The following is a 24,807-nucleotide window of genomic DNA, read 5'->3' as shown; positions in this document are numbered from 1 at the left end:
TCTCACTTCTTTTGTATCTCTCAGTGAGTCAGTTTGGGTCCTCTGAGAAGCAAAGGCCAAGACAGCATTAGACATGAAAGACACTTATTAGGGGAGAACCTGTGAAGGATAAAGGGGCAAGGAAGAGTCAGGAGTAGGGAGGGCCCCACTCCCTGATGCAGGTCTGACACCTGTGAAAGGAGAGAAGGAAGGAAAGACACTGGGTAGGAGGAGCCTCCAACCACTTGAGCTCTGAGGAAGTCTCAACCAGGCCAACGGGAAGCCCCAGGGCAAATATTCCCCACCAGAGGAGCCTGCACTGGACAGAGCCAGCTAGGCTGTTCTGCTCCTGCCATGCCCTGTCTCAGGCTGGGAAGAGGCCTGGGAGGGCATGGCCTTCACACGAATGCATGAGGATAACCAAATATGTAGTAGCTGGAGGCGGTTCACCGGCTACCCTCCTCACCGCAGGCTCTCTTGGAGAGAGATGTGATGGCACACCTCAGGCAGCACCCACAGCACCAGCTAACCATACACCAGGTACTCGATACACTGCAATTCAGAAGTCTCTTTAAGTGGTGTGCATGTCTCACACCTTCTAGTTTTTCCTCCTCACCCAAACTTACCTGTTATGCCTTCTGTTTCTTAAGATATTGTGTCCCATTTTCTTAGAACCTTGATCCTTGATCCGAGAAATGATGGCAATGGGAGATTGTTTAGGAGCTCAAGTTTCAGAGGTCAGACCAGGCTAGGTTCAGATTGTGAATCCACTGCCTGCTAGCTGTGGGAACTGGGAAACAAAGTGAACTTTGTAACTCAGTTTCTTCATTGATAAAAATATGGCCATAAGACCTAGCTCATGGGGTTGTCGTAAAAATGGTACATGTAAGGCACTGAGAACAGAGCTTTGGCAGTACTGAGTTTTCTTAGGCAATATTCGTTAGCAATTGCTATGGTCTCAATGTGTTCCCTCCAGAGTTCATGTGTTGAAACCTAACCTTCAAGGTGATGGTATTAGGACATAGGGCCTTTGGGATGTGATTAGGTTGTGAAGGTAGAGGCCTCCTGAAGGGAAGTAGAGCTCTTATGCAAGAGACCCCAGAGAGCTTCTTGGCTCCCTTCTGCCTTGTTCCACGAGGACAAGTCTGCAACCCTTCAGAACGCCTCACCTGACCACGCTGGCACCTGATCTTGGACTTTTCTGCTCTAGGAGTGTTGAGAAATAAACGTCTGTCATTTATAAGCTGCTCAGCCTATGGTATTTTGTTCTAGCAGCCCAAATGAACTAAGACAATAATTAACTAATTAAAAATTAGTAAGTTCTCAAAGTTAACATATTAATATGCCACGTATCCTCTTATCACTTCGCCTTGGAAATTCTGCCTTTCAATGTATCCTATTTGAAGGTGTCTAGTAGGCATTTCAGACTGGCAGGAGGTTTCAGGGAATGTTTCATACTGTTTCCTGTAGGCTGGCATCTATTCTGTCTGGCTTTGGAATCAGACATGAAATTGTAAGCTTAAAGCCTAACATGTCACAAACACCCCAAATGGTACCTACATTTTTACCTTGAGCACCGTGAAAGGCAGTCTCTTCCTCAACTGTTCCTTTTTATTCTTTCATTTCTCAACCTTCATTCAGCATCTGTGGGTGTCAGACACTAGAGAATGCCAGAGAATCAAAGATTAATCAGCCTGAGCTCTTATCCTCCATAAGACCAAACTCTACACAAAGTAACTACCATGAAGAGCAGAAAATCATGAAAATTGTTTTTAAGTAGGCTCCACACCCAGTGTGGAACCCAATTCGGGGCCTGAACTCACGACCGTGACATCGAGACCTAAGCCAAGATCAAGAGTCAGATCCCTAATCGACTGAGCTACTCAGGTGCCCCAATCACAAGAATTGTAGTAGAGAATTGCATTTGCTGGATAAAGTGCAAAGAAAACAGAGAAGAACGAGAACCGGCTTCCAGCCGGGTGTGAGAGAGAACATTCAGGAAAAACAGAACCTTCACCTAGATCCTAAATGCTGAGATCTAGGGCCACCAGGCCTGCGGATGTGCTGAAACAGCTCTTTGGAAAGGGAAGGACATAGGGCATCATGTTGATCATCTGCCACAGCCCAGCCTGGGGAATATTATGTGTGTCTTCCAGGGGGTGGTGTTTTCAGGAACCAGCTGCCTCTCAGATTGTATTATAAATATACATGGCAGAGCTACAGAGCAAATCCGAAACAACAATAGCTTCTAGCCTGCCATCTGGTTCTTTCAAGCATTTTATAAGCAATGCTCATCTCAGTGTTTTTCTAGGACCCATGGAGAAGCGTGTCAGGGCTTCTCCTTCCCCCACTGCCGTTCATTAACAGAGAAATTGCATGAGATGCCAGGGCCCCATTAAAGAGCTGACTCCATCCTCGGGGGACTTACTTCCTGTCTCCTATTCAGCCTGAATTTGCTTCAAATTGTGTTGCTCTTTTGATTTGCTCACATTCTACCTTCACAACCTCCACTTCATGCATGCCCTCCCACTAAGCTTCTCAGAAAAAAAAAAATGCAAACTGAAGGCTCACATCGTTGTGTTTTTGTGTTTCTGTTCCTCAAAGCCCCGCTGAGAGGCTGCCATGAGTGAAGTTTCCAGTAAGATGTGCTGGTCCTCGGCCATGTGTCAAGTGGGATCCATTTTGTGGAAGAGCAGGAAACTCTGGGGGAGTTTCTGTCTACCTTTAATACTCACAGGGGGTGCTGGACTGGCTGGGCAATCTCATTTAGGCTTCCTGATTTGATCATGGCTGTCCTGATTCTCAAGTAGGAAAACTTCAGGGCAGCATGTGGTGCCAGGTGAGGCAAAAGAGGGCTCTCCTCCAGAGCTTCCCAGAGGTCCCCTTCACTGAGATGGGGAAGCCTGAGGGAGGAATTGGTTGGGGGAGGGGGAGGTCAGGGAAAGAAACTAGACTTGGGTCTTGGAAAGTCTAAGACTCCTTTTAAATCATCTAAGCGGAAACATAGTTAAATATCCAAGTATGGAGTTCTGAAAAAAAGGTTAAGGTCAAGTGTACTATAAAGAGAGATAAATTAGGAAACCTTCAGGATATAGAAGCTATTTAAACCCCCGGGACTGGACAATATCACCAAGGAAGTAAATGTCTATAGAGAAGAGGAGTCCTGGGCACATGGGTGGCTCAGTCAGTTAAGCGACTGCCTTTGGCCAAGGTCATGATCTCAGGGTCCTGAGATGGAGTCCCACATTGGGCTCGCTGCTCAGCAGGGAGTCTTCTTCTCCCTCTCCCTCTACCTGCCACTCTCCCTGTTTGTGCTCTCCTTCTCTGTCAAATAAATAAATGAAATCTTAAAAGAAAGAGAGAGAGAGAAGAATCCCAGACCTTCCGAAGTTTAGAAGTCAGGGTGAAGAGGAGGTTCCAGCAAAGGGGATTAAGGGGGAGTAGCCAATGAGGCAGGGAAAATCTAGGGAAAATTGGAGTTTTGGAGGCCAAAGGAAGGAAGCGTTTCAAAGAGGAGGAATGTTCATTTTGGTGTAAGTGGCTTGTAGGTCAAGTGAGGCGGGGACCGAAAAATGACCATTGGATTCAGGGACATAGAAACTATTGGTGAACTTGACAAGAGCACTTTTAGGGGAGTTTGCTCTGGATTCTGGCTCTGTGTGAGCCCCTTGCCAACTCTGGCCTCTGCTCTCTTCCTGAGCATCATACTCAGCTTTCTCTTGCAACAAATGTCCTTGAAATCTCTTTGTTACCATCCTGATTTTCTCTCTGGAAGTTATGGAAGAAATTACAGAAATTCTCAACCTTCTGGTGTCAAGGACTCTTGGAGAAGCCTGTATAAATATTTGATTCTCCACGTGCACAACACCTGCACACAAAGTTATGGGTTATAATGTCAGGGGTTCACAGGCCCCCTCAGCCGTGGTCCCAGGTGGATAAAGCTTTACTCTAGGCTCATCTAATGAGTTTCCTTCACCTCTTAAAACACAGAGGTCCTGATACCCCAGTTAAACAACTGGGAAGCCCAAACCCTCCTCAGATGTTTATTCAAATCAAAGACAAGTAGAGTAAGAACAAATAATGTTTGTATTACAAGCTCTCGAAGAGGCAAACTTAGGACAAACACAAGCAGACATAGTCACCAATTCAAATGTGTACTGAATGGAATGATTTCACTTATATCTATCTTTGTAGCTCAAGTGGAGATCTGATATCTTCTGTTAGTTACCATTAAGTGGTTAGACGAGGGGCAGCCAGATTCTCTATGCCAAGGATCAGAAACTCAGAATCTGTGGGGGCCAGGGATATAACAAAATAGGTTGAAATGCATGGAAAACACCCAAGTGATAGAGTCTTGAGTGAACAGGTCAAGTGGAGAGTACATACCCGGTTTAGAAAGAGCAGCTGATACCCTGCTCTGGCAAATGTTGACATGCAAGAATTTCAACTCATATTGCTAGAACTGCTAATTTTTAAAGATAATCTGCAATGTTGATTCTCACACAGCCTAAACAAAATACTCCTGCTTACATATTTTGTTTAGGCTGTGTGAGAATCAAGATTGCAGAATCAAGATTGTATATATATATATATGAATTATTATTTAATAATAATTAAATTATCATTATTATATAAATTATACTAAGTATACTTACATATACTTATATTTATATATAAATAAAAATATATATACTTCTAAGTATATATAACATATACTTATATATAAATAAAATATATCTACTTATATTTATATATAAATTATTATTTAATAATAAATTATTATATAAATTATTATTATACTAATATAAGTATATATATATATATATATATATATAAATAAAATAGCAAGTCATGTCCCCACAGCTAGGCTAAGTCAAAGGGAAGACTAAATTATGCTTAGATTGATTTTGCTGTGGAATCTCCTTCTTTTGTTCATTGTGACAGATTGCATTTTCCAAAAGTCCCCAAAGCAATATTTCCAGCCCCATGTATTTTCTGGAATCTTACCATTTGTACCAAGTAAACTTGGAACCCAGGCTGGCCTTTGTGCTTGACAAACATGATGCTGTGTGACTTCTAAGACCAAATCATACAAAACAGTATGGTTTCTTTTTTTTTTTTAAGATTTTATTTATTCATGAGAGACACAGAGAAAGAGGCAGAGACACAGGCAGAGGAAGAAGCAGGCTCCATGTAGGAAGCCCGATGTGGGACTTGATCCTGGGACTCCGAGATCGCAGCCTAAGCCAAAGTCAGACAGACGTTCAACTGCTGAGCCACCCATGTGTCCCGCAATATGTTTCCACTTGGTGCTCTCTCTTAGAACTTTTACCCTCGGAACCCAACCCCTAGCTAGCTGTGAGGAAACCCAAACTAGTGCAGCAGGGGTCCCACAGACAGCCTCAGAGGGAGAGGGGCTGAGGCGCCCAAGCCGGTATCCACAACCCGACATGAACAAGCAAGAACCTTCAGGTGCTATTAAGCCCCAAGCCTTGGAGTCATCTAGTTGAGGCCATCAGGAAGCACAGACAAGCTGTCTCTGCCGTGACTTGTCCAAATTCCTGGCCTGCAGACACGGCGAGCATAATAAATAGCTGTTTGATGTCACCAGGTTGGAGCAACTTCTTAGGTGGCCATAGTAACAGAATTTCCATTTGCAAATATGAAAGTACTTCAGTCAATCCATCTGTGGAATCCACCTTTTAGAAACAGCTTCTCTCCCTGGAGTTTTCTCAAATCATGATTTTCTTTGGCAAATGCCCCACCGACTCTCCTATGACTCTGAATTCCAGACTTTTCCAAGATTGCAGCCTTTGCATTGATGGATGCTCTGGTTGTTCTTTATGTGAGCACAGCTGGCCCTTGGACAACTTCATGCCCCTCGCCACTTCCCCAGGAACTCACTCATCATGCACTGAAGCAGACTTCCGACTGGCTGCAGAAATCAGTCTGTCCTGGGTAGACAAGCTGCCTTTGCATTCCTTAACCTTTTTGCTCTCTAAAAAGAGCAGTGTTCATTATGTAGACTCAAGTCTCAAATTGTAAATGCTGCTTTTTTGTTGGAGGCCCTTCCTCAACTGTGTCCATCATGGTGGTGGCTCAAGCAGGAGTACATCTTCTGGGAGACGGGACATGACCACAAAGTCTCCTCTAGACAAAATCTGAGACCCTTCCCACTGCAAACATCTGGTGCAGCAAGAAAACTGTGGCAGAGGCAGGAGGGTGAGGGAGTTGTAGTCAGACAGACCAGGTTGTTAATTTTGCTTTGCCACTTAATTTTTTGGATGAGTTGGGCTCTCCACCTATAAAATAGGCATAATACCTGACTCCTAGTGTTGTTGGGGAGTAAATAAGAGAATGTTTGGAAAGACTTACACCTATGTCTGGAACATAGGTTGAGCCTGGTAGAGAGAGTTATGACGCCACTACCACCACCAAAAACTATACCGCTTGTACCACACGCCTCACCACCACTGCCTCCTCCGCCCCACCGCATCAGGTAAGTTCATTCGTTTTGCTCGCCTTCTACAGGAAGCACAACTCAAAGATGGGGAAGGGAAGTCTGTGTCTTTGTGTCCAGTGTCTCCACCAGGTGTTCTGAAAAGAGTAGACACAAATAGATTTTTAAAAGATTTTATTTCTGTATTTGCTGAAAAGAGAGAGAGAGAACAATTGCGAGCAAAGGGAGAGGGATGAGCCTACTTCACAGAGTGCAGAGCCCTATGTGGTGGGGCTTGATCCACAACCCTGAGATCATGACCTGAGCCAAAATCAAGAGCTGGACACTCAACCAATTGAGCCATCCAGATGCCCTGGTAGGCACAAATATTTTATGGAATGAATGAATGAATGTGCATGATAATATTTTAAAGCCACCTTTAGTGCTAAATAGCTTTATGATGTGATGTGAGACATAACATAATGAGTTCCTACTGTGTGAAAGGTGCTGAGCAGACACTCTACGTGACGACACATGTGATCTTTAACCTTGCCTCCCCCTGCAGTCCCTACCTTTACTGACCCCCCCTCTTCTTACTTGCCCACCCACTTCTTTAGGCCTGCCTCCAACTGAGCAAAGTTACCATCCACCACTCAGTGTCACTCCCTCCTTGTGTCAAGTTCATGTGTTCCTGACAGCTCAGGGAACAATTTGTGCTAATTTTAGATTGTATCCCTATAAGCTAGTGGTTCTCCACGTGTGGCTCCCTGGACCAGCAGCAGCAGAATCAGCTGGGAACGTGATGGAAATGAAAATTCTCGAGCCCCCACCACCTCGGCGGACCCCGTGAATGAGGTAGGGCCCAGCAATCTGTGTTTTAACAAGCCCTCCGGATGATTCTCATGCTCACTCAGGTTTGAGACCCACTGACATGAACCACACAGACGTAGGTACAAAGTAGTAACACAGAGATGGTGAAATGGTGAACAGTTTTCCACCTCCGCCACTGCAGTGAGGCTGAGAGGCTCTGTAGTATTCCTAAAGCAATGTGTTTGCAGATAATAAGGAATTGGCAAGGGTGAGGGTAGCACAGGCAGGGGGGTGAACAAGAAAGGACCAAAAGGACAGGGGTAGAGAGGGGAGTGAATAGTGCAGGCAGCCGTCAGCTCAGAAGCGTTTGTTCTCCTGGCTAGCCTCAGGGAGGTTTGCAAAATCCTTCCAGCTCCGCAGCAGAACTGTGACTTCCCGATGACATTGACCGTGGACTCATATACCACTGAAAAGACAGAGCAGTTGTGGCCGAGGGGGCTGGGGGGCCCAGGGCCTCCTGCTCAGAGCTGCAGTTACTTGGAGAAACCACATACTTAGCTTCCTGGTAGCTGTGACTCTCTGAAGCCACTAACAAAGCCATGGGTCCTCAGGGACACTGGGGAGGTGTGGGGTGTCCTCCCTGCCCTGTGTGCCTGCAGGGGGCACCATCACACAGGGCGCGGGGCGGCCAGTGCAGCTGAGAAGCCAGCGCCCGGACCCGATTCCAGGCTGACCCCATCCGACTGTGCCACTGGTGAGGACCATCGTGGCCAGCGAGGTGAGTGGAAACGCAGCCCCCCAGGAAGCCGGAGCTTACCGGGACGCCAGCAGAACCACCGTGGGCACTCATGAACCTGGACGATTGCTCCTGGACAGCCTTCCGTGGGAAGGGCGCTGGGGGAGCACCGCAGTGTGTGGCTATGAGCACCACAGTGTACAGGTAAGTAGTTGTGGTTCGTATTACTCAGAGCTCTGTTGCTCTCAACAAGTCATTTTGTTGCACTTCAAAAAGATGCACCACAGTTATGCAGCATGATGTTATTTACCCCTCTCTCATCGCTCTTTCTAGAAAGCCTTCCCCTCCCTGAAGACAACCATCAGGTGTTGCCTCCCCAGGTAGTCTTAGGCAGGGTGCCTCTTCCTTCTCTTTGCTCCTGCTCCATCTCTCTCTGCACTGTGTTAAATTGCTTATGGACGTGCTGGCCTCTCTAGACTACGGGCCCCTGATGATGGGCTCTGCGCATTCAGCTAATGCCAGCCCGGTGCCCCCCACATCTCAGATGTTCAAGAAATCCTTATAGAAGGACCACATCGATTGATTGTGGCGGCAGGAGGGGCAGCTCACCTGAGCGAGCCCAGATGACAGGGGGCGTCAGTTCGGTTACTTGGGCTCTGCGTGGCTGCTCATTTGGCCATCACACCTGCTGGCGGCGGGGCACCCTCCACAGTCCAGGGGAGCTCCTGGTTCTCCTCCCCTCCTGTTCTGAGAGAGCAGCAGTTGGGGCTACAGATCGCAGAGGTAGGTGTACCCTCCTGTGGGTAATGAACCTCACTGCTAACATCCCCCTGCAGAATGGGAGGGATGTAGGTTTTGCTGGCCCCCAGACTCAGAATATCAAACCTCTCTCTCCTTTTTAAAGATTTTATTTATTCATGAGAGACACACAGAGAGAGGCAGAGACACAGGCAGAGGGAGAAGCAGGCTTCATGCAGGGAGCCCGATGTGGGACTCGATCCTGGGACCCCGGGATCACGTCCTGAGTCGAAGGCAGGCGCTCAACCACTGAGCCACCCAGGGGCCCCAGAATCTCATATTTCTTTGGCTAAAAGTTTGCCACCGATCCTGGAGTTTTCTGCCCTCTGCCCAATTGCTTTATTATTTTTTTTTTTCTACCGGTGGCTAATTTAAGCTGGCTCCCCCTACCAGGACTCAGAAGGAAGGAGGTAGAGGTGAAAATCAGCTGTGTTCAGTTCATCTGACCCGGTGGGCTGCTTCCCGCTTCCCTCATATCCCGTGTGAGAGCTCCCCTTCCCACGGGGCTGCCCTAAGACAGAACACTTGCTCTTTCATCCTGATGCATATTAAGGGCTTTGCTCTGCATTTAAAAATGAATAAATGACTGCGATCAGGTTTTATTTTTAAAGTTGGCTTTTGTAACATTTACTAAACGTTCTCAGTGAAGTCCAAGTGATTGCAAAGCTGGGATGATGGAAGAACAGTCCCCCACCCACATTTCGCTCCCTGGCCTGGAAGCACTTAGGGCAATCAAGGACCCTTCTGGACTGAATGTTGTGTCCCCAAAATGCATATGTGGAATTTCTTTCTCTGTCTTCCCGAGTGCACTCACTGAGGAAAGCCCATGTGAGGACACAGGGAGGCCTTTTACAAGCCAGGACGATGGTCCTCACCAGGGATGAATTGTCCAGCACCGTGGTCTTCTCAGCCTCCTGAACTATGGGGAAAGAAATTTCTGGTGCAGCCCTCCAGACTTGTTAGCAGCCTGAGCTGACTGGTCAGGGATAAAGTTGGGAGGGAAACAGAGAAGGCTGGAGCCAGGGCCCAGCCCTGAAGCTGCCTTCCTTCTGGTCTGTGCAGAAGCAGGCCTGGGTTTCCTTAGCAGCCATAGGCCTAGTGGCTGTGGCAGTGGCCACGCAGGCCGGGGCTGAGGCCTGGGCACAGACTACCCCATCCCTGCCACAGGACCGCCTGCTAACCAGGAGTGTCACGCAGCAGCCAGACCAGGGCATTTAGGCCTGCAACCCATCTCAGGTGTCCCCTCGGCCGCCACCAATCTATGTCAGACACTCGTTACAGAACAACCTGAAGCCCGGCTCTCTTGGACTTTATGAGCTGGAAAGCAAATAGTGTTGTGTGTGTGTGTGTGTGTGTGTGTGCGCGCGCGCGCGTGCGCCCTGGAGATCTCTAGAGTCCTAGAATCGAGTCCTGAATCAGGTTCCCTGCATGGAGGCTGCTTCTCTCTCTGCCTGTGTCTCTGCCTCTCTCTCTGTGTCTCTCATGAATAAATAAATAAAATCTTTTAAAAAGAGTGAGAGAAGTTTGATATTCTGAGTCTGGGGAGAAGCAGGAGACAGAAGAGGTCACACATGTCATCAGCAACTCTTAGCCCCCACCTTTCCTTCCCACAGTCTGACCAGTGGGTTGTAAGGAGGCTGGGAACCTTGGATGTGGCTTTGGCATGTTGCTGGATGCCAGCATCTGTTCCAAAGGAAAAACAGTGTCCCTCTCTGTCACCACAGGGCCAAACCCCACCCCTCGGCCCTGCCACCCAGCCAGATCCCCACATCAAGGCAGGGATGAGGGCAGGCCAGAAAGGTTGTTACCATATTTATAGAGAAAATGATTGTATAAGCCCAGTAAAAACAGGTTCCTATCCATAGTAGGTGTTGAGTTCTCACAGAAACATCAGAGAGGGAGACCCTCGCAAAACAGCCCGAAGCTTCCAGGTCTGCCCCACCTCCCGTGGTGCAGCAGGCCCGACCCGTGCTAGGCTCTCCAGGGAGCCGAGGGTCATGGGGTCAGGGGAACAGATGGTGACCCAGACTTGAGGTGCAGGGAAGGAATTTCTCATTTTGTTGTCCCGAGAGCTTCTTCTCCTCCACTGAGGCCTGCGCCAGAGAAAATTAGGTCACAGAGCAGCAAGAGACAGGATTTCCAGTAGAGACAAGGGAATTTCAGACAAAGATGCAGACTTTCTGGAGTCTGGGCCACCCGGTTTGGAGGAGCTTTCATGTCCACTTCTGGAGTCACACCGCTCTCTAGCAACTCTGCGGAGAAGGCTGCTCCGTCTCCTCACTGACCGAATTTATTGCGCCAGGTGGGGCCGACAGCTCTCCATTCTGCGGAGGGAATCAGGCAAGCTGTGTAGGGGGCGGAATCGCGTTGCGAGGCCAGCATCAGCCGGAAGCCTGGTCTGCCGCAGCCCCAGGGTTCTGGAAGGGCCCAGAAGCTGCAGGCAGAAGCCACAGATTCAAGGGTGGCGACTCAAAGCACCCAGTGTGGAAGAGCCCACTGGCCACCACTGGCCTAATAATAATAGCTGGGTGTTGTTATTATTTCTTGAGTGTCCATTATGTGCCAGGTGCTGTCCCAAGTTCCTCACAAATATTTCCTTGTTCAGTTCTCTTAAACCTACAAAGAAGCTATTGCCATTCAACCTATGAGAAAGCCAGAGCTCAGAGTTTAGGGAACGTGTCCAGAGTTACACAGGGGAGAGAGCTGGAATTCGAATCAAGGTATATGTGCTACGTGAGACCGAGCCCTAAATCACTGTGTCAGTGAGTTCCACTCTGCAGCTGGCATCAGATTCACCTGCAAGGCTTCTTGAGACAAGGACTTCTGGGCCCTGTGCTTCCAGAGGCTGATTCAGGAGGCCTGGGGAGGCCCTGAGAAGCTGTATCTGCCCCAGGTTCCTGGGTGCCGCTGCCAGCGCTGGAGAGCACCAGGGAGCCCAGTGGCAGGGCCGTGCTGGCCAGCAGAGGAAGCCCACCGGCTCTGAAAGGCCCACCTGTCCTCAACGTCCTTTTAGGAACCTAGCGAATTTCCTCATGCAGAAGCCTCACCTAAGCTAGACACGGCGAGCATAGGGATGGTCATCTTTCTGGAGATTAGTTTGCCAGCTGTCTCTCAGCTCCCCACTCAACCGATGCATGATTTGTTGGGTCATTAGCCTTAGAAGTTCCAGAATCTGAAAGGATGCTCTTACAGAAGCTTGGAATTGGAAGGGACCTCAGGGGCTCTGCTGCTGCATCCTCTCTGGGGAGTCAGCAGAGCCTGCACGGTAGGCTGTCAGTGATTACCGGGGGCAAGGTGTGCGTCCCATGGTAGGAGACAGTCTTGTAAGCCTGGCTGAAGGGTGTTTAGAGGCTCTGTCCCCACCTTGTTTTGTAGACTAGCTGGCCGCTCTCTGGCTGTTCACTTCAAGTTCATCCCTCCCTACTGGCAAATACTTGAATTTCCATCTTAGCTTCCTGTAGTGGGTGAAATGTAGAGAATTAAAAGAAATGTCCACATTCTAACTTCTGCGTGAAGGTCTTAGATACAGGACAATAGTCAAAACCTGCTCTGCATAGAAAACAGCAGAGCGTTCCAAAGACAAGCTTTCCCTACTTGGCACTTTTCTGAAATACCAGCCGACATCAAGTAACAAAATTTGTCATGAGAAAGACAAGAAACAGCTTCAATATTTTAATGGACTTCAGACAGACAGACACACAGACAGAGACATTGAGGACTAGGCATCTGAGCCCATGTGTCCTCATCACTCTTACCAGGCCACCACCAAGGAGGCTCAGTGTCACTGCAGGGGGTGGGGACAGCCCCCACTTGTACCCCTAACAGTGTCATCTCTGTTCACCTCCACCCCATGGCAGCCCTTTCCTCCACGGCCACACCTAGACCTTGTCACGACCTGGAACTCCTTCCTGTACAGAAGGACCACAGCCCCCCAGCTTGTACATAACACACAATTAACGTTGTATCTCGATCTTCCTCCTTCTTGAACTCTCACTTCCCTGCGTGTGCCTCACCCGTTCTGCGCCTCCTCAAAGGCTCCCTGCCCACTCCTTGTGTCCTCCCCACCCCATCTCGCAGCTTGCCTTTACGTCTGTCCTCCACGCTGCGGGGCGGGTCCCGTGGACCTTCGCTAGCTTTCTGGTTACACTTCCGACTCTCTTACCCAGTTGCCATTATCTTGGCACTCGCCTGGCGCAACCCTGACTCTGGGTGATTTGGGTCCACCTGATTTCCCCCTTCTTACTCTTGGACTTCAAAACACAGCAAGAGACCGTCAGACTCAAGTGCAGATTGAGGTCATTGCTAAATGAATCCAAGGTCTCCGGGTTCGGGAGGGCCACAGTGCTAGCCGGCAAGCCTTTTACAGGCCCCTAGTGACAGCTCAGGCCCAGGCCATGGCTGTCACAGACAGAAGGCTTGTCTGTGCAAATGATAGGTTGTCCCTTCCTCTGGACTATGCAGACCACAGGGCCGGGGGCGGGCCTGGGATCACTTTGGAAGAGTGTCTTTGCAAAATCCCAAACTACACAAGTGCACTTGCTCTGCCTTTTCTGCCCCCTCCAGTCACTGTTGGAGAACCTCCTTCTGGCTGCCGTTTCCACTGACAGCCTTGCCTTTACTTGACAGGGGGGTAGAGACGACTGAGAGGGGCTCCATAAAGTTTCCTTCCCCATTCGTAACAAACGCTCATCCTTCTCCTCTTTGTCTTCCATCTTCAAAAGAAGTGTCCCTCCTGCTCAGTAAGACAGATCCTGTGTTTGTGATTCCCTCCCCCCCACCCCCGCCAGCCTCTTCCCTTAATCATCCTCCCAGTCCTTTCTCTTCCCATCCCACCACCTCACCAGGGTTTAAATTTGTTCAAGCCTCTCCCATTAAAACAAGCCTTCTGCCTAACCTTACGTGTACCCCAGCCTCTGCTCTACTGCTCTTCTTTCCTTTGGCCAATACAACAAACTTAGTATTAGAAATCTTTTCAAACAAGAATAGAATAGCTTGCGTGCTGTTTTATCACCAGCCAGATTTCTGGGAGGAGTGAGTGGTCCCTTCCTCCCTTACCACCCACAACCCCGGAGGTCTGGGGGGCCCCCTCACTACTCCAGAGAAACTGCTCCCTTATGTGTCTTCATAGATCTGAGAGCCAAATCCAGCAAACACATTTCAGTTTGTAGCTCCCTACTGGCCACTTCCCCCTTCCATTCTCTCTCCTTCCCTGCTTATATGTCCCAGTTTCTCCTGGTTTTACTGCTACCACTCAGGCTCCTCCAGGGCTCCTCTGAGCTCTGTTTGTCCCTTAGATGTTGTATTGTCTCATATCTTCACCTTCTTTCCTCCCACTCTTCACCTGAGCATTTCTTGACACACCCCACCCCCACCCACCAGCAAATTGATGAAACTACCTCTTTTCATGTTTCCAGAACCCCTAGTCCATTGAATTACACTTGGCTCACTAATTATTGGCAGTCTGTACTAAAGTATGGATTCCCTAAAGTCAGGGACCCCTTATCTACTGATGTATTACCAGAATCCAGCCTCATTTCTAGCTCAAAGTAGGGCTGTATGAATAACTGTATTCCAGTCCTGTAATACTAATGTCAAGAGAACAGGCGGGTTCCCAGAAGCAAAATCCCATCACTGGCACTGGTTAATGGATGCCTCCAGCTTGGCTCTGAGGAGGAGCACATGGAAACAACTCTTTATTGTCCCTGACAATTGGGGCATGAATAGAGAAAAGTCTAGAGAATTCCCAAGCCTCATTTAAGCCCAGAATTTGAGAGCCTCCCCAAATAGTAAAAGCTGTTCATGCCAGAGGAATGGATTTGTGTTTCCGATGCTCACCCTGTTCTTGTCCCCCAAGTCACAGAGGTCAAAGAGCCACAATAAGACCTGTAGAAAGAAGATTAAGCACTGAGCACAGAGATTCTTCATCAACCTCAAGGCACTGACTGGCATTATGCCACCATATGAATTCGTGAGGAGAATTTCTGCTAAGTCCGGGTGACCTGGTCTCAGGTCATCTGGTTTCTCTATAAGGTCTGGGGTGTGGATGACTGCTCCTCTGGCCTTGTTAAATTACCAATTTGTCTGTGGAGCTCAGCCATGAGATAGAGACCAGGCTGTCTCCAGCTGATGCCAGGATCAGTTCTGGGGGCCATAAAACAGGAGACCAACTGGAAAGTGATGAAGACACAGCACAGAATGAAAGTAACTGCCACCCGGTGAGTACCTACAATGTGCCAGGCAGTGACCCAGGCTCTCTGCATAACCTCAATTCTCCAACCAGAAGCAAAGCAGCTTCTTATTGATGATAATAGCACCCACGACACCAAGAGTACCCTCGTCCCTCCGTACAGCTGCTCGGTCGTGGAGAGTGGCAGGCACTCTCCTCAGCATCATCTTTGGTCATTATAGAAGTCCATGAGCGAGGCTTGGGACATCGCCCCCATTCTACAAAGAGAAAACAGCAGCAGGGAGCATCGGTCTGGGACCGCACGGGTGACGGAGGCGGACGTGGGCCTGCCTGCACTGCGTGCCTCCCAGGTCAGGGCTCCCTTTGCACCAAAGGTGTCCAGAGGTTGTTTGGCCCCCACTGCCCCATGGCTGTGAGGACCAGGTCCTGCCCACATGGAGGGCAAGAATCCCAAAATGATCTCATCTGTAAGACACAAACTCTCTGGGCTGTGGTTTCTTCATCTGTAATCCGGCGGGGCTGGCAGTATCAGCCCCAGCTGCCTTGTGGAGTTTATGACAATCAGATTAGGTCAGTGGAGACATTTTGAAAAGTATAACCTGGAGACAGGTGCCCCCGAATGTCATCATTAGGGGCATGGTGTTCAGAGGAAGCTGAATGTCTTTTCTTGTAAGGATTTTAAGGTGACCTTTTAAAAGAGGAGCCAGCTGGGTTCTTAGGTCACAGTAGTTTAGAACGTTTTAATGCAGAGGTTTTGAAAGCACAGATGAATCCAGAGAAATATTTGCAGGCACCGTTCCCAGAAACAGCCAGAGGAGAAACCAGAGCTCCCACGGGGAGCAGGGCCGGGGTCAGGAAGCTGGCCCAGATCTCTGCTGCCACCACCAGCTTCTCATCCCCAGAGTCAGGAAGTCCTTGCCCCTCCGCGCCCTTTCCCACACTGACTTTCCACTTCCTCCCGAGGGAGCACTTGAACTGGGGGTGGGAGGAAGAGGGAGGAGGGTCTGTGTGCGGAAATGCTCTGCTTCTGGGGAGCCGGAGGGGGTGTGGGAGAAGGCCGCGGGGAGCTGGTTCAGGGCTCCTCTGCTGTCGCGGGCTGCGGCCGAGCGTGTCCCATAGCCGCGTCGTGCAGGGGCTGTGAGGGAGCAGTACCTGTGTCTGTCTCAGAATGAGGACCCCGGCGCAGGGCTGTGCAGGGTGTCACGGAGGAGCACAGCTACGAAGTGGTGGCACTGGATTCAGAATGTGTCCAGTCGACTCTGTGCTCGCAGCAAACCTTTCTCCTGAGGGTCGCTCTGCAGGCTCGCTCGCTGGAGGACAGGCCAACCCCACACTGTGCTCCATGCCCCAAGCTCTGGGTCGGCCTCTTCCCTCTGCTCCCTTGTCTTGCTCTTCTTGAACATTTGGCATAGTTACACAATTCCCAAACACGCCAAACGTGTCTCCCGGCCCTGGTTCCCACCCAGCCTCTCTCCCAGTGTTCACCACACGGCCCAACCCCATGCCCCAGTGGGCTGGCAACTATCTACTGATAAATAATAAACCAAGGCGTATTAAAAATTTTTGAGTTTATTTAAACAGTTATCGATTTGAGTAGGGCAGTGCCAAACTAGACATGGTTAGGAGTGCTCCAACGATAGGGGCTCAGGGAAGAACTTTTAAAGAGAAAAGGCAGAAGCAAAGCAAGATTATTGATTGGCTCTAACTTAAAGCCCAGCTGGCTGTTTGTGACTGCTTGCCCTTAGATTTTGATTTTGAAAAAAAAAAAAAAAAAAAAAAAAAGATTTTGATTTTGTAACCTTGAGGCCCTGACAGGCTTAGATTTTGGTTTGCATATGCAGGTGCCACAGCATTAGAGCCACACCAGTGTAATGGCCTCTTGATTTAATTGATTTAACACTACTCATCTTTCAAGACTCAGCTTAAGGGCTGCTACCTCTATAATGCCTTTCCTTATCCCATCATCCACTCAAAGGTAGAACTGATTCTTTCCTCCTTTGAGCTCCCACTGCGACCTGTACAGCTTTCCACATAATATTTTGGGGTGCCTGGTGGCTCAGCGATTGAGCATCTGGCTTTGGCTCAGGGAGTGATCCCAGAGTCCTGGGATCAAGTCCCACATCAGGCTCCCTGCATGAAGCTTGCTTCTCCCTCTGCCTATGTCTCTGCCTCTCTCTGTGTGTCTCCAATCAATCAATCAATCAATCAATCAAATCTTTAAAAAATATATGTATAATATCTTACTGTTCTTTTATTTACAAGTCTATCTCTCACATCAGATTATAAACCTTTTAGGACAGGGACTATATATTATAGATTTTTGAATTTTCACAACTTTTCACAGGGGACTTACTAAGTGCCATTGTAATTTTAAAATGTATGTTAGTGCATAGATACTATATTAACACATTTTCACTGTAAAAATTTCAAACAATAAAGATAATAAGAAATTCTTCTTGACTCCAATTCAATCTCATTATCTTTTACAGAGTAATCAATATTTATACACCCTTCCAGACCTTTCTCTATGCCTTTACATACCTCACTTACAAACACAGAGAAATATATAATTTTGAGGTAGTAAGTAAATAGAATTATAATAGAATTATACTATTAATTGCTTTACAACATACCCTTTTTCACTAAAAATATCTTCCAGACATCTTAAAAATTCAATATGTTTAAGTCTACCCAATCCATTTAAATTTTTCTTTTAATTGTTAATTCAAGCCCCAACATGGGGCTTGAATTCACAACCCTGAGGTCAAGAGTCACGTGCTTTACTGACTAAGCCAGCCAGGTGCTTTCAACCAAACTGTATATTGGACTCACGGAGGGAGTCTTTTTTTTTTTTTTTTAAATAGCTTGTATTTATTTATTCATAAGAGATACACAAAGAGAGGCAGAGACATAGGCAGGGGGAGAAGCAGGCTCCCCTGTGGGGAGCTCAATGTGAGACTTGATTCCCAGAGCCTGGGATCACACCCAGATGCTCAACCTCAGAGCCACCCAGGAGTCCCTAGGGGGAGTCTTTAAAAAATGAACATACATGCAAAAATCCTCAGCAGAGGATTAACAAATCAAATCAATAATGTATAAAAAGAATTATATAACACAACCAAGTGGGTGCAAAGCTGGTTCCACATTCCAAATCAATTAGTATAACCCATCACATCAATAAGCTAAAGAGGAAAAATCATAGGATCATATCAATAGATGCAGAAAAGGGTTCGACAAAATCCAATACCCATTCATGATAAAAAGTCTCATAAAAATACAGAGAGAAGCTTCCTTAGCTTGATAAAAATGTCTACAAAAACCTGCAGATAATATCAGACTTGACAGTGAGAAACTAGATTCTATCCCCCTATGATCAGGAACAGACCAGGATGTCCCAATCACCACTCCTTTGAACATCGTACTGCAAGTCTGAGCTAATGTCATAAAACAGGAAAAGAAAATAAAAGGAATACAGATTGGGAAGAAAGAAATAAAACTTCCCTTGTTTGCAGATGACTTGATGTGTAGAAAATCCCAAGGAATCCCCAAAATCTCCTTAAACTAATAAATGACTATAGTAAGCTTGTGGGATGCAAAGTCAACTGTTTCCATATATTCCAGCAATAAACAATTGGAATTTAAAATTAAAAGTGAACACTATTTACATATTAACACCAGAAAAAAAAAAATGTGTGGCCGGGGGGGAGAAAAAAGAAAAAGAAGTACTTAGTTGTAAATCTAACAAAATTTGTAAAAGGTCTGTAGGAAGAAAACCACCAAATGTTGATAACAAAGATGTAAGACTAAATAAATGGAGAAATACCCTATGTTTATGGGTAAGAAGCCTCAATAATGTTAAGATATCAGTTTTTTCCAGCTTGATCTATAGATTCGATGCAGTCTCAACCAAAATCCCAGCAGATTTGTGCGTTTTCTACAAACTGATTCTAAAACACAGAATAACCAACACAATACTAAGGCAGAACAAAGTTAGTGAACTAACTCTACCCAACTTTAAGCCTTACTCCAAATCTACAGCAATCAAGACAGTGTGGTTTTGGTAAAAGAAGAGATAAATAGATCAATGGGACAGAATACAGAAGCCAAAAATAGATCCATGCAAATACTCTCCACTGATCTTTGACAAAGGAGCAAGGCAATTCAGTGGAGAAGAGAGTCTTCTGAACAAATGGTGCTAGACAACAGGACATCCACATGCAAAAAAAAAAAGAAGAATCCAAACATAGACCTTATATCGTTCACAAAAATTGACTCAAAATAGGTCATAGACCTAAATGTAAAATGCAAAACTATAAAACTTCTAGAAGGTTGCATAGGAAAAAATCCAGGTGAGCTTGGGCTTGGCTTTGTAGATACAACACCAAAAGCACAATTCCTGAAAGAAAAGATTGACAAGCTGGGTGTCAGTAAAATCAAAAACTTCTACTCCGTGAGAAGTCAAGAGAATGAAAAGAAAAGCACAGATTGGGAGAAAAATCTCTGCAAAACTTCTATCCATTACCTGAAACACACAAAGAACTCTTAAAGCTCAACAATGAGAAACTAATCTAATATTTAAGTGGCCAAAAATCTACACAGACACTTCACTATTGAAGACATACAGATGGGGAATAAACAGATGAAAACACACCCGACATCATATGTCATTAGGGAGCTGCAAATCAAAACAGGAGAGCACTACAGACCTATTAGGATGGCTGAAATCCAAAACACTGACAGCAGCAGATGCCTGCGAGGATGTGGCACAACAGAAACTCTCATTTATTGCGGTTGGGAATGCAAAATGGTACGTACAGCCACTCTAAAAGACAATTTGGCAGTTGCAAAGCACAAAATAAGCTTGCCATATGATCCAGCAATCATCCTGCTTCTAGATATTTACCCAAAGGACTTGAAAACTTATGTCCACGCAAAACCTGCACATGAATATTTATAGCCACTTTAAACTTGGAAGCCACAAAGATGTCCTTCAATAGGTGAGTGAGTAAATGAAATCTACCCAACGGAATATAACTCAGCCACAAAGAGAAATGAGCTACCAAGCAATGAAAAGACGTGGAAGAGGGGCACTTGGGTTGGTTAAGCAGCTGCCTTTGACTCATGTCATGATCCTGGGGTCCTGGGATTGGGACCATATCGGGCTCCCTGCTCAGCGTGGAGTCTGTTTCTCCCTCTGCCCCTCCCCCTACCTGTGCCCCCCCCCCCGATAAATAAATAAAATCTTCAAAAAAAGAAAAGACATGGAGGAACCTTGAGTGCTAAGTGATAGAAACCAATCTGAAAAGGCTACACACTGTACAGTTCCAATTTTATGGCATTGCTGTCATCGTCATCATCATTCTGCAGTCCCGTACGGAGTTCAGAAGGAACCATCGCAGCAGTGATCTGATATGATCCTCAAAAGAATCCCACAGATCCGGCAGGGCAGAGGTCTTGATCCCCCTTCAAGTGGGAAGCTGTGACTGGGAGGCTGCCCTGGCCTACCGTCCCATAGCAGGTGGCAAAATCACCTCTTTCCATCCCAGATCTTATATGACACCTCGCTGCCTCCTGTGCAGCCCCTGAGGCCTTGACTGGGCTGCAGACAACGGAGGGGGGTGCGGGGGTATGTGGCCACAGAACCTGCTGTGTCATCCTGGAGAGGAGGCAGAATCCAGCGTCTAACAGCTGGATTCCGTGGTTCCCGTTCTCTCTGGGCTCTGGATCAGCGCTGTTCTCCGTGGGACGCCCTGTGGCAGGCGTTAACACTCCCAGCACGCAGAGGCCCGGGGCGGGATATGGATTGTTTATGCCCTGAGCGCACATCAGCAGATTCCCTCTTCTCCATCTGCCTGGAAGAGGCAGGTCAAGATGTGCCAACCTCCGCGGGGTCGGCCTGGGGGCTGATTCACGGGCCGCAGACATGCTCACCTGCAGGAAGCAGAAAGAGGAGTCTCCTTAGGTAGGAGAGTTCCCCTGAGATATCCATAAAGGAACACAACGGAGATTGGCTGAGGAAATGTACGAGGGGCAGGAAATGGGAAAAAGGAGTCTCTTTCACTAGCCTCTGGTCACCATGGCAACAATGTCATCTTAAAAGAAGCATAACTGAGCATTTTAAGTCCGAGCATTTTTGTTGGTATGGTAGTTGGTTTTTTTTAAAATAAATATGAACACATACTGGATTCCAGCCTCTTCCATAGGTGGAATTTAGGAATAGTTGAATGGAAGGGTGAGTCTGTACCCCAGCTCCACACCCAGGCAGAGTCTCGGGGACAAATCTGTATCTGAGCCTGGAAGCCCCTCATTTACTCCTGTGACTCAGAACATACTTTTGAAAATAGTTTGAGTACGTTGGTGGGAACTGAAAGAGCCATACCTCAGAAGCCCATCCACGGTATGACTGGTGGAGGGTGGAACTGGCCTTTCCAGAAGAACCAGCAGGGCTCACCCACCAATAATGAGGCGAGGGGCTGTTCCTCACAGCAGTGAACAAGGATGCCAGGGTGCAGCAGCTGTGTGGACCTGTGGTAGACTGAGTAATGACACCCCAAAGATGTCCCTAAACCCTGAATTTATGAATACCTTACCTTGGCAAAAGGCATTTTATAATTGGGATTAGGATCTTAAGATGGGGAGAGTGATCCTAGATCATCCTGGAGGCACAGTGTAATCACAAGAGTCCTTCTAAGGAAGGCAGGGGAGGATCAGGGTTATGTGACAACAGAAGCAGAGGGAAATAAAGAAGGGACAATGGAAGCAGGGGCCACATGCCCAGAGAGGCAAGCAACCTCTGGGAGTTGGAAAAGGCAAGAAAACAAATTCTTCCCCAGAGCCCACAGAAGGAATGTAGCCCTGTGGATACCTTGATTTTAGGTTTCTGACCCCCAGGACTGTCAGAGGATAAATGTGTGATGTTTTAAGCCACCACGCTGCTGGTGGTTTGCTATCGCAGCATTAGAGGACTCTCAGAAAGGACTAATTTTCAGTAATGGCACAAGCCATCATGGCAGAAGCAAAGAGACCAGGACCCAAGGGCCCATCAGGGAATGATCAGACTTTCTGAACTTCCGTGTGCCTGGCATCCTAAAGCAAGAGGGGCGCCTGGGAACGAGCGAGGCCTTGTCGGCCCAGGGAAAGGTTCGTGGCTATGGCCTTCAGGCCAAGCACACAGCGTTCAGGAGCACGGCCACATGGAGCCCTCCCTCCCTTCCACAGAACGGCAGCAGGGAGGCCAGAGAGGGAAGGGGAACCTGACCCTCAGGTTTTCTAGAATGTCCCCCATGGTCAGAAGTCTCAAGTAGCTCTCCTCGCCCACGCAAACATCTGGGAAAGGACACGGGTCACCAGCTGTGAAATCTATCATCGGAGCCTCCACGTGTGTGTGGTAACGTCGAGCGTGGGAGGACCAAATGTGAAAGTGATGGAGAGGCCTGGTCGGAATGGCTCTCCTTGTCTGCCCTGGCCTGGCCCTGGCATGGGGACTCCGGCTGGTGGTCGGCACCTGCAGCTGTCCTTCTGTCCTGTCAGAGACTTCCTGAACACTGCCTGAAAGGGAGCTTTTAATTCAGGAAGCCCTAAGAACTGCAAAAGGGCCAGTGGAGCAGAAAGAAACCAGTATCGTGGAGTCAGTGGGGCCTGGCTTATGGAATCGGGGCTGGAGATCGCCTGGCGGCTCGGGACGTGGGCCTGGGAATCAGGGGCTTCTGGGCCGAGTATCAGCTCTGCCATCACGTCTCCCTAGGCAAATGGCCAATCTGCCTAGGTCATAGTTTCCTGTTCTCTACAACGGGAATTCTGCTGATAACCACTTCAGAGGATTTCTGTGAGTATTTTTTTAAAGATTTTATTTATTTACTCATAAAAGATACAAAGAGAGAGGCAGAGACACAGGCAGAGGGAAAAGCAGGCTCCATGCAGGGAGCCTGATGTGGGACTTGATCCTGGGACCCCAGGATCCTGCCCTGAGCTGAAGGCAGACACTCAACCGCCGAGCCACCCAGGCGTCCCGATTTCTGTGAGTATTTTAGATGGTAGTGCCCATGCACTTCTTAGCAGGGTCGACGTTCCTGTCACTGGTGGAATGCACAGCCACCTGCACACAGTGCACAGCACCAGGGCCACATGCCGAGGCTTGGAAACGAGCGTCCTCTGGTGAGGCAAGTGGCTCAAGCTGTGCACGTCCGGTTCTGCGCTGTCCTGCCACTAACCCTGTTGCTGGGTCCCTCACCAGTCCGGATTCCATTCTGGAACCTATCAGTCCACATCAGAGAGGACTTCCTTGAGTCGTGATGGAGGAGTGGCTGCAGACAGCTTGAGTCTCTGGACACTCAGATTTGCTGTCTCAGCTGTGCTGAGGCGTCTGATTGCGCACACTTTGATTGCTCTGGCTCTTCAGCTCCCGTTTGCAACGGTGGAGTCGTGCAATGAAAGGGAATGTTGGCGATGCCTTCATCACCCTAGTGCCTTACCCAGTGCCCGGACCGAAAGAAGTGCTCCAGAAATACTGACTGAATAATGCCTCTGAAAACCACCTCCTACCAAACACTTACAAATAGCCCCACCACGTGCCTGCTGCCGCTTCGGTGGAAGAAGTTTCCTGGACTTCTTGGCACTGCCCTGTTTCTCAGGAGACTTTTTATTTCCTGGGCATCAAATGTCCTTACACGTAGCAGGTGGAGCTAAAAAGAACTTGTTCCCTTTCAATGAAATGTAGCTTTGTCCTCGTTTTTCAGTTTAACGGTTTCATCTTCCATAGGAGGGGATTTCAAATGTGCTTTGAAAACTGAGCAGACGGATCCCTGGGTGGCGCAGCGGTTTGGCGCGGGCCTTTGGCCCAGGGCGCGATCCTGGAGACCCGGGATCGAATCCCACGTTGGGCTCCTGATCCATGGAGCCTGCTTCTCCCTCTGCCTATGTCTCTGCCTCTCTCTCTCTCTCTCTCTGTGACTATCATAAATAAATAAAAATTTTAAAAAAATTAAAAAAAAAGAAAGAAAACTGAGCAGACCCAGAAAAGCATAATTGCTACTGTGTTGTGTAACAGACTATTAGAAGTTTAAAGCGAAAGCATCCCGGGTCCCTCTCTAGCCCTGATTTTCCATAGGCATAAGGATTTTTACATGGGTTCGGTGTAGTGAAGTTATATTTGAAAAAAAAACAAGGAAAGAGAAACCCAAGATCAAGATTCTTTTGAGTGGGGCTCCTGGGTGGCGCAGTCGGTTAAGCGGCTGACTCTTGGTTTCAGCTCAGGTCCTGATCCCAGGGTCCTGGGATCAAGCCCCATATCGGGCTCTGCGGTCAACACAGAGTCTGCTTGACATTCTCTTCTCTGTCACCACGGAAGGCTCACTTTTGCCATCAATCCTTCCCCTGGAGCATCAGAGCTTCAACCTAAGCACCCCCACCCCAATACTCTTTCCACATCCTCTCCTACCTAGAGGCTCCGTTCCCACCTACAAACACCTGATGACCTGTATATTTCTATCTCCAGCCCAGATATCTCCTCCAGCCCAGATATTCATTGAATCTCCTGCTTGCTTGAGGTCTTCACTTAAATATTTTGGGAGCATCAGAGCACCTGGTTGGTGCAGTTGATTGAGCATCCAACTCTTGGCTTCCACTCAGGCCCTGATCTCAGTCAGGGTCATGAGATTGAGCCCCAAATGGAGCTCCAGGCTCAGTGCAGAGTCTGCTTGAGGTTCTTTCTTCCTTTGCCATTCCCTCTCATGCTCTCTTTAAATAAATAAATAAATAAATAAATAAATAAATAAATAAATAAACAAACAAATAAATAAATAAATCTTTAAAAAGAGATTTTGGTGGTGTCTCAAGCTCCACTTGTTCAAAATTTTTGCA

The 24,807-nt window shown here is 47.8% G+C and overlaps 1 long non-coding RNA gene across 3 annotated transcripts in view; it reads right to left on the bottom strand.

Moving 5' to 3' along the window:
• Window positions 1–614: 614 nt before the first annotated feature.
• Window positions 615–24,807, bottom strand: part of LOC140615172 (uncharacterized) — a 32,098-nt gene continuing 7,905 nt past the window's right edge. The window contains exon 4 of one of the 3 annotated variants that reach the window (XR_012015916.1): window positions 615–769. This is a non-coding gene — a long non-coding RNA (uncharacterized lncRNA). Of the gene's footprint in view, window positions 770–5,142; window positions 6,577–16,502; window positions 20,881–24,807 lie in introns of those variants that run through there. The other 2 variants (XR_012015915.1, XR_012015914.1) reach the window with 2 other exon arrangements.

Source organism: Canis lupus, chromosome 23, assembly GCF_048164855.1.
Source record: "Canis lupus baileyi chromosome 23, mCanLup2.hap1, whole genome shotgun sequence".
NCBI classification, from domain to species: Eukaryota; Metazoa; Chordata; class Mammalia; order Carnivora; family Canidae; genus Canis; species Canis lupus.
The sequence above is the reverse complement of the archived record's forward strand: the minus strand, read 5'-3'. Positions and strand labels throughout refer to the sequence as shown.